This window comes from Gopherus flavomarginatus, chromosome 8 (assembly GCF_025201925.1).
Source record: "Gopherus flavomarginatus isolate rGopFla2 chromosome 8, rGopFla2.mat.asm, whole genome shotgun sequence".
Lineage (NCBI taxonomy): Eukaryota > Metazoa > Chordata > Testudines > Testudinidae > Gopherus > Gopherus flavomarginatus.
The window spans coordinates 51,734,020-51,747,226 of record NC_066624.1 but is presented as its reverse complement, the minus strand read 5'-3'; the positions used below and the strand labels follow the sequence as shown (position 1 = coordinate 51,747,226).

Here is a 13,207-nt window from a genome sequence, read left to right as displayed (position 1 = left end):
ATTGCTTCTTGTCCTACTGTCAGTGGACATGGAGAACACTTGATCACCGTCCTATTAATAATGACCAAACTTTTCTCTTTGTAGACATCCGTAAAATGGTTCATTATCCCCTCTTCTTGCCTGAGGTAGAATGGAAGAGGATAAAATATTCTCTTAACAGAGGATGCAAATGTCAGTTTGGTCTCTCTTCATGTTTTACTGAAGCTCAGAAAGAGGAAGAAACATGACCTGCCGAAGAGCATAGAGAGTTTGTTTCATTTTGATCTGTGACTATTAGCAGAAGAGTGACACCTAAGGGCTGTCGCTACCACCCTCCATGGGGCTTGGATTTATGATGATGAGATTAAGAGCATCATGCTCTACCAACTGAGCTAGCTAGATTTAAAGTCAGTCAACTGCCCAGTCGCAGTGTAGAAGGAGCCTGAGGGTGTTTATTTGTGAACTGAGGTTCCCTGTCTGACATTTGCCTTCTTTCCTGGTTTGTTATGTCTCCAGCTAGCAAACCAGAGCTGTCACAAGGCTGGTTAGATGCTGCTTTCTAGCCCAGAGAGCTTGGGTTGATTTAGCATGCTGCCGCCATCAGCTGGTCAGAGTAACCAGGGTGGGAGGGTGGAATTTAGGATTCTCCCACCAATGGGAGGTGCTGCTGGACTCATCTAGTGGGGGAGAGTCTGAGCTTGAGTTCCCCATGTGCCACACACACATTTTCACAGGGCATCAGGTCCCCTGGGGAAAAACTCAAAAGAAGCCAGGCCCGTCAGAGAAGGGAATCACTGTTTACCTTAAGAGGTGGGTGAGGGAAACCTGCAGGTGCTTAGATCCCTCCAGCGCCTGATAGAACCATTTGTGGGGAAGGTCTGAGGAAGCCGAGGAGGACAAGGAGACGGGAAAGGGGCTTGCAGCTGTTGTGCAATCACCATGCTCCCAGCAGAAGGGTCCGGGGGTCTCAGCACTCACAAGATGGCAAAGCTCAGAGCCCCATAACACAGAGTGAGAATGTGATCAGCTCACAGTAAGGGGTAGCAACACCCCTGCCTTAGTCTCTATGCCAGAGCTCCTATCAGCTCAGTCCTTCCCGCAAGAGTCGGCTGCTGAGAGAGTTGCGATGGGGTAAATGAAGGCAGAGGAGGATTGTTGCTCTTGGGTTTTTTTTGTGTGGCTCTGTGGTCCTGCTGGAGGAAGCATCATTTGAGTTTGTTTCAGTGACTTGGGTTGGGCTCAGATTGTGCCCCTGAGCACAGGGATTCCTGCACTCTGCTACTAGCCCCTCAGGGAGTGGACAATGGAGTGATTTCAGAAAGTGGATAGAAAGTAGCCTAAGAAAGTGTAGCATAAGTGCGAAGAAAAACTATGCCATCAACTCCCTGGTGGTCTAGTGGTTAGGATTTGGCACTTTCCGTGCCAAGGCCTGGGTTCAATTCCCAGTCAGGGAAAAGAGGCTTTAAACCAAAAAAGCTTTAGTTATTCTTCACTTGCAATGTAAACAAATCTGTGTTTTTTTCCTGATTCCCCCATCTTCCCAGTGTCTCCATGGCAGGGCTGGCTCCAGGCACTAGCGCAGCAAGCAGGTTCCTGGGGCAGCCAATGGAATGGGGAGGCTTCTGTGGCAATTGGGCCCTCTCAGTCCCTCTGGGAGGGAAGGATTTGCCGCCAAAAGCAGCAGAGGTAGAGCTGCGTGCAGATTGCAGCTTTTTTATATATTTTTTTTTTCCGCTTGGGGTGGCAAAAACACTGGATCTGGCCCTGCTCCATGGAAGACAATTTGTTAAATCCCAGAAGAGTGGAGTTAAATCAGTTCTCAGCCTGAGTCCTTAGGGCTTAATCCTGAGGATATTGTCCCATCATGGGGCCATTTCCCTCCCCTCTTTCATACAGAAGCACAATTTTCCTTGCACAGCCACAGGAACAGCAAGATCTTTCTCTGTCCCTTGTGCAAAACAGGGGGACAAATTCCATGGAAACAATGGAGAAGCAGGGGGCCCTGGGCACATCCAGCCCTGGCTGTGAGATGTTCCCTCCCCGATTTTTTTATGCTCCTGTTGTTATTTCATGGATTGTCTGGGATGGGGGAAAAGCTGAGTTCACTCCAGGTGGAGGGTAAAAAGACCCTCAAAATCTCAGGACCCAACCCCTGCTACCAAGGTGCTGGGGATTTGAGTAGGAAAGGGACTGTGTGAATTATCAAGGTGAGGAATGAATAACAATCTACAACTAGATCCACCTCACTAACCACTGACACAGGCTAATCCTGCTGCAGTTAGAAGGGAAACTGGGAGTGATTCTTTGCTGTTCAGCCACGGAAACAGTGACCCAGATGCACCGCAGTGAATGTGCTGGGGAAAGCTGGACTTCACAAGCAGGTGGAAAGAGCAGATCCTAGAAATATCGGGAGCTTCCCACACCACTGCTGCCACCAGAGTCAGGTGTTGAGCAACTCACAGCGCCCCTCCCCTCCCATTACCTTCCAGCAGGAGGTGGCCGCACCCCCCAAACAATGCAGGAGAGAGGCCTGAGTGTATCTCTGCACCCTGAGTCCAGGTCACCCACTCTCTCTGCCCCACACATTGAATCTGGCCCTGCTGAAAAGTGAACCTAAGAACCAGCAGCCTCCAGGACAGCAGGTTTGGCCCTCAGAGCAGGGAATGTGTCCCCCATGCTGTTCTTAGGCCACTGGATGCTCTAGAAATAGGCCAGCTCTGAGTATAACCTGCAGCCCATCTGGGGATGTAGCTCAGTGGTAGAGCACATGCTTTGCATGTGTAACCCTTCTGCGCCTCTGAGTTGGCAGCAACAAGGGCCGGGTTCAGTATCCAGGGGTTCTGTTTCAGTAACACAATGCATAACCGGCTCGAGCCCCCACCCAGTGACCTGGGACACTCACATACCACACCCCCCTGGGCACCTCTAGGAGGCAATACTTCCCCTCTCGCAAGCACGGAGTCCAAGTGTAGCAAAATCTTTTTAATAAAGGAAGGAATCACTGCAGCATCCCATTGGAGAAACACCACAAAGAGAGTTATAACACAAACCATAAACAAAAAACCCACCTCCAAGTACGTTTGGCACTGTCCTTTTTCCCTTTAGGGTTTTAAGTCCAATCACCCCAAAGTCCAACAACTCAAAAGTCTCTGGTCAATGCCACCCGAGAGTTTATCTGTAGAGGTCCCTCCCCCCAGCCTGGGTAGAAAGGGGCACCTTACGTGGTCCGGGGCCAACTGCCCTGCCTCTCCGTGGGTTCTGCTTCCGCCTTCTCCACGAACTGCTCCGCTTTATCAGCTGCTCCACTCTGCTCCTCCAGCCGTCCTCAGAAACTGCTCCGCTCCACCAGCTGCTCTGCTCCATGAGCTGCTCTACAAACTGCTCGGCTCCGCTCGCTCTGTGGGCCGCTCCACCCATCCCACAGCTACTCCGCTCTGCCAGCCGCTCTGCTGCCACCAGTTGTCCCGTGATCCGCTCCAGCCGTCCCCGCAACTGCTCCACTCCACGAGCTGCTCTGTTCCACAGTATAACTTCAGGCTCCCCCACTAGTTAGCACAGTACTCAATGCTCTCAGCTCAGTAATTTCAGCTCTTAGTGATCTCAGCTCTTAGTAGGGGAGCCCCAGTGCTAGCGCACCATTAGCCCAAAGTGAGTTCAGGTCAGTAACCTGTATTTAGATTCTTGAGTGAATAAAAAAAATCAACTCTGACATTCCACAGTGGAGAGAGTGGAACTGGTGCTTCTGGCTCCACAAGGCCAAGGCCCAGGCCCAGGCCCAGGCCCAGGCCCAGGCCCAGGCCCAGCCTCCCTCTCTCTTTCTTCACTGGGTTTTGGAACCCATGTCCCTTGTCTAGCAAGTACCACCCAACTGAGGGTGAGTCATTTGTCACCAAGCAGTCCCACAGCTCGGAAGTCTGGGATAGGGTAGGCGTACCTATGCAAATACACTCTCTGAAATTCTTTCCACCAGATGTCAGGGTAGAGCTCATCCTGACTCTGCTTACACATGTATGAGGCTTTGTGTTCAATTCCCAGCATTTCCAGGTTCGTTCTTTCTTTCACCTTGCTGCTTTGCTCATGCCCAGGTAGGATGTCTCCCTGAAGGAGTTTTAATCCTGCTGAGTGAGGGGCAAGTGCCAACTGAATGCAAGGTCTTGGGAGGGTTTCTGCTCCTAAGTCACCTTGGTACATTTAAGATTCCCATATGCTGTGCTGCTTGAGACAATGGTAGATGAGAAGGGTGAATCCTCCAGCACTGGAGGGAAAGGTCCCATCTGCACAGACTGAGAGGCAAGGAAAAGAGGGGCAGTCAGTGCTCAGAGAGGAGAGAGGTCAGTGATTTACACTCACCAGGGGACACTGTCTTTTTGAGTATCACAGGGGCAGCTGTGTTAGTCAGGATCTAAAAAAAGAGACAGAGTCCTGTGGCACCTTATAGACTAACAGACATCCAGGAGCATAAGCTTTCATGGGTGAATCGCCACTTCATCAGATGAATGTAGTGGGAATTTTGTGCCTGGCTAGCCAACTACAAAAGCAGTTTCTCCTACCTTGGTGTTCACACCTCAGTTGCTAGAAGAGGGCCTCATCCTCTCTGATTGAACTAACCTCCTTATCTCTAGATTGATTCTTACCTGCATACTTATACCTGCCCCTGGAAATTTCCACTACATTCATCTGACGAAGTGGGGATTCACCCACGAAAGATTATGCTCCAATATGTCTGTTTCTCTGTAAGGTGCCACAGGACTCTTTGTCTTTTTGAGGCGAGTGCAGTTTGCTTCGGATGGTGCTGACGATGGATAGAAAAAAGGCTGGAGTCAATGACAGACAAGACCACAGAAGGGGAAGGGGAATGGCAGCCACACAGAAGGTCCTGGGTGCTCAGAAGCCCCAGTTATTGCACCCTGGCCTGTCACAGAGAGAGAAAAGACACCGAGGGATCCAGCCCTCCTAAGTGATCCCATGGACAAGAACCTGGTTGGGAGTGGGGTAAAGGTTCCCTCTGGCCAAAGTGGAGCTGAAATCCCTCAGTGTCCTGGAATTTAAGCAATGGAAGCTTCAAACCCTGCACGGGTGTGGGCTGTGTTGCATCAACAGAAGGTTGGGCTGGACAGGGGTGGCAGGTTTTTATAATTTTTGGTGGTGCCCAGAATGGGACCAAGTCCTGCCCCATCCCCCCCACACACCTGCCTAAGGCTCTGGGAGGGAGTTTGGGTGTGGGAGGGAGAGGGGTTGGAGTCTGGGAAAGAGTTTGGGTGCAGGGTCTGGGCTCAGTCAGGGGGTTGTGCTGCAGGAGGGTGTGCAGGGGGCAGGCGCTTGGAGGGAGTTTGGGTGCAGGTGTGGGGTCTGGGTTGGGGTTGGGGGTGCAGGAGAGGGTGAGGGGTGCAGCATTTACTTCGGGCATTTCACGAAAGCAACCTGCACCCCTTCTGGCAGCAGCCCCAAAGCAGGAGGGCTGGGGGCTTCTCTGAGCATGGCTGCCCAAAGACTCCACCCTTGCAGCTCCCATTGGCACAGTTGGCAGAGTTGGCACTTGGGGTGGGGGCAGCGTGTGGAAACCCCCCCATTCCAGGGGCCGCAGAGACATACCAGCCGCTTCCGGGAGTGGTGTGCTACATGGAGCAAGGGTGGGCAGGATGCTGCCTTAGTTCCTTTGTGCTGCTGCTGGTGGTGGCAGGGGTCCCCGGGCCAGGGCCGGCACTTCCATTTAGGCGACCTAGGCAGTCGCCTAGGGTGCCAGTATTATGGGGGGCAGCATTTTGCCGGGGGGACGGCAGGCGACTCCGGTGGACCTGCTGCAGGCGTGCCTGCGGAGGGTCCGCTGGTCCCACTGCTCCAGTGGAGCATCCACAGGCATGCCTGTGGCAGGTCCATCGGAACCAGTGGACCCTCCAAAGGAATGCCTGTGGCAGGTCCACTGGAGCCACGGGACTGGCGCACAGGGTGGCGAAATAGCCATGAGCCTAGGGCGCCAAAAAGCCTGGCGCTGCTCCTGCCCCGGACCATTTTAAATTGCCCAGAGGTGGCAGGCAGGACCAGGGGGGACACTCCGAAAGGCCTAACGTTGCTTTTCACAACAATAAATCTTGGAACAGGATAGAAATGAAATGGCAGCAGAACCTAAGAAATTAAAAGCCTCCAGATTCATGTGTGTGCACTGACTCCAAAAGGAAACTGTAATTTGACTCGCTTTGTGTCTGCGGCCAGTAAAAAAAATCAGGACAAAATCATTCCAGTGATCGTGACCCTGGGTTTGAGGAGACTTTGGTCTTATTAAAATATAACTAGCATGTTACACTTGTGTTTTTAAAGGTGGCTTCCCCAATCAATCCCAAGCTGTTCTTCCCACAGCTGGCTGATGGGGGGCAGCAGGGCATCCCCCCAATCTGGGGGAATCCCTCTGGGCCCCACTGTTAATTCTCCATCCTTTCTCTCCCTAATCACAGACACCCCACCCCTCCCCATTATCAGTGTTTTAGAGAGATCCCTCCCTCCCTTTAGGGGACACAGACTCTCTGTGACAGAGACTGAGTGGGGCTCCTCTCTGCATGGCCCCAATGGGGAAGGAAAGAGACTGGAGGGAGGCGGGGAGAAGACAGACAGAAGGAGTCAAATGGGGCTAAACCAGAAAGGAGGAGATTTTCTTCCTGTTAAAATGTCCTGGAGTCTCATGGCTGAAAAGCCGCATCTTGAGTTAGGTTTGATGCATCAGCCTTACAATCGCCAGGCAAAGGTGTGACCACAGAGACTGACAACTGCCTGCATCCCAACTTTTGTCTAAGAAGCAGCTGCAGTGGTGCAACTGGTTAGTGCAGAGGGGGATACTACTGGGGTTATGAGTGCAACACTTCTCTGGAGCACTGGTTTCTATTCCTTGTGTAGTTTTCCCTGCTTGCTTTGCTTAATTCACATGGAAATTGCCATACTAGGAAAAAGAGAGTAAGTTCTAAAATGTGGAAGTAGGTGCACAGCTTGGAAACATCCCCCCTGTGCTGCCATTAGTTCCAGTTGATTGGTCACTGGCAGCATGAAATGATTTCTTTGCTGCTGTGAAAGCTGCCAGGAAGTCTCTCTGGTCACCAGAGCTCTCTGCTTCTTCCAGCACATCTCTGGCTCCTTTTCTGTCCCAGTCACTGCTGTAGGAGGGTCCTATATATGTAACCCTTCTGCCCCTCTGAGATGACAGCAACAAGGGCCAGGTTCAGTATCCAAGGGTTCTGTTTCAATAACACAATGCATAACCGGCTCGAGCCCCAACCCAGTGACCTGGGACACTTACATACCACACCCCATGGGCGCCTCTAGGAGGCAATACTTCCCCTCTCGCAAGCACAGAGTCTGAGTGTAGCAAAATCCTTTTAATAAAGGAAGGAAACAATGCGGCATCCCATTGGAGAAACACCACAAACAGGATTATAACACAAACCATAAACAAAAACCCACCTCCAAGTACGTTTGGCAATGTCCTTTTCCCCTAAGGGTCTTAAGTCAAATCACCCCAAAGTCCCTGGTCCGTGCAACCCCAGAATTCAAGAGTTTATCTGCAGAGTTTTACCCCCCTAGCCTGGGTGGAAATGCGGGGGAGTCCACACAGAGTGTTAAGGGGCACCTTACATGGGCCAGGGACAACTGCTCTGCCTCTCCATGGAATTCTGCTGCAGCCTTCACCACAACCAGCTCCACCACATCAGCTGTGCTGCTCCTCCAGCTGTCCTTGCAAGCCACTTCACTCCACTCGCTGTTCCATGGGCTGCTCCAACACACTGCAAACTGCTCTGCTCTGCCAGCCACTTAATGATAGGTCTTCAGGCTCTCCCACTAGTTAACACAGCACTCAGGAATCTCAGTTCTTAGTAGGGGAGCCCTGGTGCTGGTGCATTATTGGCCCAACATGAATTCAGTTCAGCAGTCTCTAGATGAAATCCTAATGGAATCAAAATTAGCTTTACTCTTTAACAGTGGAGAGAAAAGAATATGCAATTTTTATTCTGGGCTCTTAAAAGAGACCCATATCATCAGATACACACACCAGTCACCAACCTCTCTCAAGTCACTGAGTTTTGGAACCCATGTCCCTTGTCTAGCAAGTGTCATTTATATGGAGACATTTCTGTTCTAAAGCAGTCTTGTAGTTCCTCATTCACATAATCAGGTGGCAACACTTTATTTATCCTGCCCCAATAACAAAGAAATTGGGGATCCCAGAGCTGTCAAAATAACCATCCCAGGCTGCCTTGCTGAGTGTGCCCATGCAAATATTTGAGATTTCGCACTTCTTGACATTCTTTCCGCACTTCCCATAATTCACCACCAGATGTCAGGGTAGAGGTCATCCTGACTCTGCTTACATACACACTGAGCCTAAAGCTTTTCCAAGTTTTCTTAATGCAGTTGGCAGCTTGTTAGTCTCATAACCTGAAGGTCCTGAGTTCAGACCCCAGAAAAGGCAATGGGTTTCATAGACTCATAGACTTTAGGGTCAGAAGGGACCAATATGATAATCTAGTCTAACCTCCTGCACAAAGCAGGCCACAGAACTCTACCCATCCACTTCTATAACAACCCCCTAACCTATGTCTGAGTTATTGAAGTCCTCAAATTGTAGTTTGAAGACCTCAAACTGCAGAGAATCCTCCAGCAAGTGACCCATGCCCCATGCTGCAGAGGAAAGCAAAAAACCTCCAGGGCCTCTGCCAATCTGCCCTAGAGGAAAATTCCTTCCCAACCCCAAATATGGTGATCAGCTAAACCTTGAGCATGTGAGCAAGACTCACTAGCCAGCACTCAGGAAAGAATTCTCTGCAGTAACTCAGATCCCATCCCATCCAACATCCCACTGGGCATACTTATCGGGTGATAATCAAAGATCAATTGCCAAAATTAAGCTATACCAACCCTTCCATAAATTTATCAAGCTTAGTCTTAAAGCCAGATATGTCTTTTGCCCCCACTACTCCCCTTGGAAGGCTGTTCCAGAACTTCACTCCTCTAATGGTTAGAAACCTTCGTCTAATTTCAAGTCTAAACTTCCTAGTGTCCAGTTTATACCCATTTGTTCTTGTGTCTACATTGGTACTAAGCTTAAATAATTCCTCTCCCTCCCTAATATTAATCCCTCTGATATATTTATAAAGAGCAAGCATATTCCCCCTTAGCCTTCTTTTGGCTAGGCTAAACCAGCCAAGCTCTTTGAGTCTCCTTTCATAAGACAGGCTTTCCATTCTTCAGATCATCCTAGTAGCCCGTCTCTGAACCTGTTCCAGTTTGAATTCATCCTTCTTAAACATGGGAGACCAGAACTGCACACAGTATTCCAGATGAGGTCTCACCAGTGCCTTATATAACGGTACTAACACCTCTTTATCTTTGCTGGAAATACTTCGCCTGATGCATCCTAAAACTGCATTAGCTTTTTTAATGGCCATATCACATTGGCGGCTCATAGTCATCCTGTGATCAACCAATACTCCAAGGTCCTTGTCCTCCTCTGTTGCTTCCAACTGATGTGTCCCCAATCTATATCTAAAATTCTTATTATTAATCCCTAAATGCATGACCTTGCACTTTTCACTATTAAATTTCATCCTATTACTATTACTCCAGTTTACAAGGTCATCCAGATCTTCCTGTGTGATATCCCAGTCCTTCTCTGTGTTAGCAATACCTCCCAGCTTCGTGTCATCTGCAAAGTTTATTAGCACATTCCTGCTTTTTGTGCCAAGGTCAGTACTAAAAAGAATAAATAAGATGGGTCCCAAAACTGATCCTTGAGGAACTCCACTAGTAACTCCTTCCAGCCTGACAGTTCACCCTTCAGTACGACCCGTTGGAGTCTCCCCTTTAACCAGTTCCTTATCCACCTTTCAATTCTCATATTGATCCCCACCTTTTCCAATTTAACTAATAATTCCCCATGTGGAACCGTGTCAAATGCCTTACTGAAATTGAGGTAAATTAGATCTACTGCATTTCCTTTGTCTAAATAATCTGTCACCTTCTCAAAGAAGGAGATCAGGTTGGTTTGGCACGATCTACCTTTAGTAAAACCATGTTTTACTTTGTCCCAATTACCATTGACCTCAATATCCTTAACTACTTTCTCCTTCAAAATTTTTTCCAAGACCTTACATACTACAGATGTCAAACTAACAGGCCTATAGTTACTTGGATCACTTTTTTTCCCTTTTCTTAAAGATAGGAACTACATTAGCAATTCTCCAGTCGTACGGTACAACCCCTGAGTTTACCGATTCATTAGAAATTCTTGCTAATAGTCTTGCAATTTCATGCGCCAGTTCCTTTAATATTCTTGGATGAAGATTATCTAGGCCCTCCGATTTTGTCCCATTAAGCTGTTCAAGTTTGGCTTCTACCTCAGATGTGGTAATATGCACCTCCATATCCTCATTCCTGTTTGTCATCCTTCCATTATCCCTAAGATCCTCATTAGCCTTATTAAAGACTGAGGCAAAGTACTTATTTAGATATTGGGACATGCCTAGATTATCCTTAACCTCCATTTCATCCTCAGTGTTTAGCGGTCCGACTTCCTCTTTCTTTGTTCTCTTCTTATTTATATGGCTATAGAACCTTTTACTATTTGTTTTAATTCCCTTTGCAAGGTCCAACTCTACATGGCTTTTAGCCTTTCTCACTTTATCCCTACATGTTCTGACCTCACTAAGGTAGCTTTCCTTGCTAATCCCACCATTCTTCCACTTCTTGTAGGCTTTCTGCTTTTTCTTAATCACCTTTCTGAGATGCTTACTCATCCAGCTTGGTCTACAACTCCTGTCTATGGTTTTTTTCCCCTTTCTTGGGATGCAGGCTTCCGATAGTTTCTGCAGCTGCGACTTAAAATAATTCCAGGCCTCTTCCGCATTTAGATCCACAAGTTCTTCAGTCCAATCCACTTCCCTAACTAATTTCCTTAATTCTTTAAAGTTAGCCCTTGAGAAGTCAAAAACCCTAGTCCCAGATCTATTTTTGATTATCCTTCCATCTAGTTTGAACTGAATTAGCTCATGATCACTCGAACCAAGGTTGTCCCCTACAACCATTTCTTCTATGAGATCTTCACTACTCACCAAAACCAAATCTAAAATGGCATCCCCTCTTGTTGGTTCTTCAACTACTTGGTGAAGAAATCCATCTGCTATCACATCCAGAAAAATCTGAGCCCTATTATTCTTGCTAGCACTTGTCCTCCAGTCTATATCTGGGAAGTTAAAGTCTCCCATGATCACACAATTCCCATTAGTGTTTATTTCATTAAAAACATTAAAGAGGTCTCTATCCATATCCAAATCAGATCCTGGCGGTCTGTAGCACACCCAAAGCACTATCTCAGGGGAGGCTCTAGTAGCTTTCTTTCCCAGTGTGATTTTTGCCCAGACAGACTCTGTTTTGTCCATTCCATCACTTCTTATTTCTTTACAGTTAACCTCCTCATTGATGTACAATGCTACTCCACCACCTTTGCCTTTATTTCTGTCTTTCTTAAACAGCACATAGCCGTCAATACCTGTACTCCAGTCATGACTACTATTCCACCATGTTTCTGTTATCCCTATAATATCCGGTTTCACTTCCTGCACCAGTAGCTCTAGTTCCTCCATTTTGTTACCTAGGCTCCTCGCGTTAGTGTACAGACATCTTAATTTTTGCCGTTTGGCTTCACTGACATTATTTACCCTGTTAGGCACAGACGTTCTACCACCAGCATCACCTGTTAGTCTGGTATCTACACTACCCTTCTTCCTTATGTCAATTCTTCTGTCCACAGCTGTATCCTCTCTTACTTTGTTTTCTTCACTCTCAAGGTTAAATTCCAGCATGGAGATCACCTGGACATCTCCCAACCATCTCCCCCAAATTCCTAGTTTAAAGCTCTCTTAATCAGTTGGGAAAGCCTCCATCCTAGGAGTCTATTTCCCTCCTTACTCAGGTGATGTCCATCCTGAGAGAACAGTCTTCTGTCCATAAATGCTTCCCTGTGGCCGTACTTCCCAAAGCCCTCCTTATAGCACCACTGCCTGAGCCATCTGTTGATTGCCATAATCTTGTCACACCTTTGTTGCCCATCTCTAGGAACAGGCAGAATCCCACTGAAGATCACCTGAGCCTCGATTTCCTTAAGCGTCTTCCCCAGTCTGGCATAGTCTCCCTTGATACGTTCCAGTGAGAATCTAGCCGTATCATTCGTTCCCACATGAAGGACAATCAACAGATTATTTCCCGCTCCCGCTAGGATCCTTTTCAGCCTCAGGTCCACATCCCGTATCTTAGCACCCGGCAGACAGCACACCCTCCCGATCAGCTCTAGTTACAGGCCTGTCTATTTTTCTCAGTAAGGAGTCTCCAATCACGTAGACTTGCCTTTTCCTGGTGACAGTGTGATTCTCTGGTCTATCCCCGGCACCCACTGGCTGCAAGTCCTCTCGATTCCTGTTCATCCTTGCAATCCTCCTGGGGCTCATATTTGGTGTTGCCTCCATTGACTCCTCCCTCCTCCTGTAGGACTAACAGCTCTTCTCTTCTTCCTTGCCCTCTCTCCTTCAGCGACCACCTGCTGTGCCCCTTCTTCATTTTCCAACTCTGCAAACCTGTTCCTGAGTTCTATTGCTCCTTCACTGGCCCGTCTTTTCCTCTGCCTGGTTCTCTTAGGCACATGCTTCCACCGTCCACTTTCCTCACCCCGCAGTCTCTCCTCAGAACTCTTTGGTCCTGCTTCAGATTTTCTACAGGAAATCAGAGAAAAGAAACTAAAGGAGAGTGGTTTATAGACACCATCTCACACACATACACACAGAGACTTTTCTAGGGCATTAACTTTTCCTTCTCTATGGAGCTTGTATTCTTCACAGAGCAAAATAAAACAAAAACATGCAAGTCTAAACCTAATACAGTATGAAACTCAATACAGATCAAATCTCACCCTCAGAGATCTTCCAATAAGCTTCTTTCGCAGACTAGATTTATTTCTTGTCTGGGCCCAATCTTTTCACCTGGTATAGTCCTTGTTCCAGCTCAGGTGGTAGCTAGGGGATTTCTCATGACTGCAACCACCTTTCTTCGGTTCCGCCCCCTTATACAGCTTTGGTACAAGGCAGGAATCTTTTGTCTCTCTCCTGGGGAAAAGCCCCAGATTTAAGATGGATTCCTGTACCAGGTGACATGGTCACATGTCCTGTGAGACCTCAAGCCTTCATTCTTCCTGGCCTGA

General features: G+C 48.2%; 1 long non-coding RNA gene, 1 other non-coding gene and 1 pseudogene across 2 annotated transcripts in view; 2 read left to right on the top strand and 1 right to left on the bottom strand.

Moving 5' to 3' along the window:
- Positions 1-13,207, bottom strand: part of LOC127057005 (zinc finger protein 420-like) — a 482,458-nt pseudogene that overhangs the window by 412,743 nt on the left and 56,508 nt on the right.
- Positions 1-13,207, top strand: part of LOC127057104 (uncharacterized) — a 185,510-nt gene that overhangs the window by 161,765 nt on the left and 10,538 nt on the right. The window lies entirely within an intron of this gene.
- TRNAE-UUC (transfer RNA glutamic acid (anticodon UUC)) lies at positions 1,362-1,433 on the top strand. Its single transcript has one exon. It is a non-coding gene; the product is annotated as a tRNA-Glu (tRNA).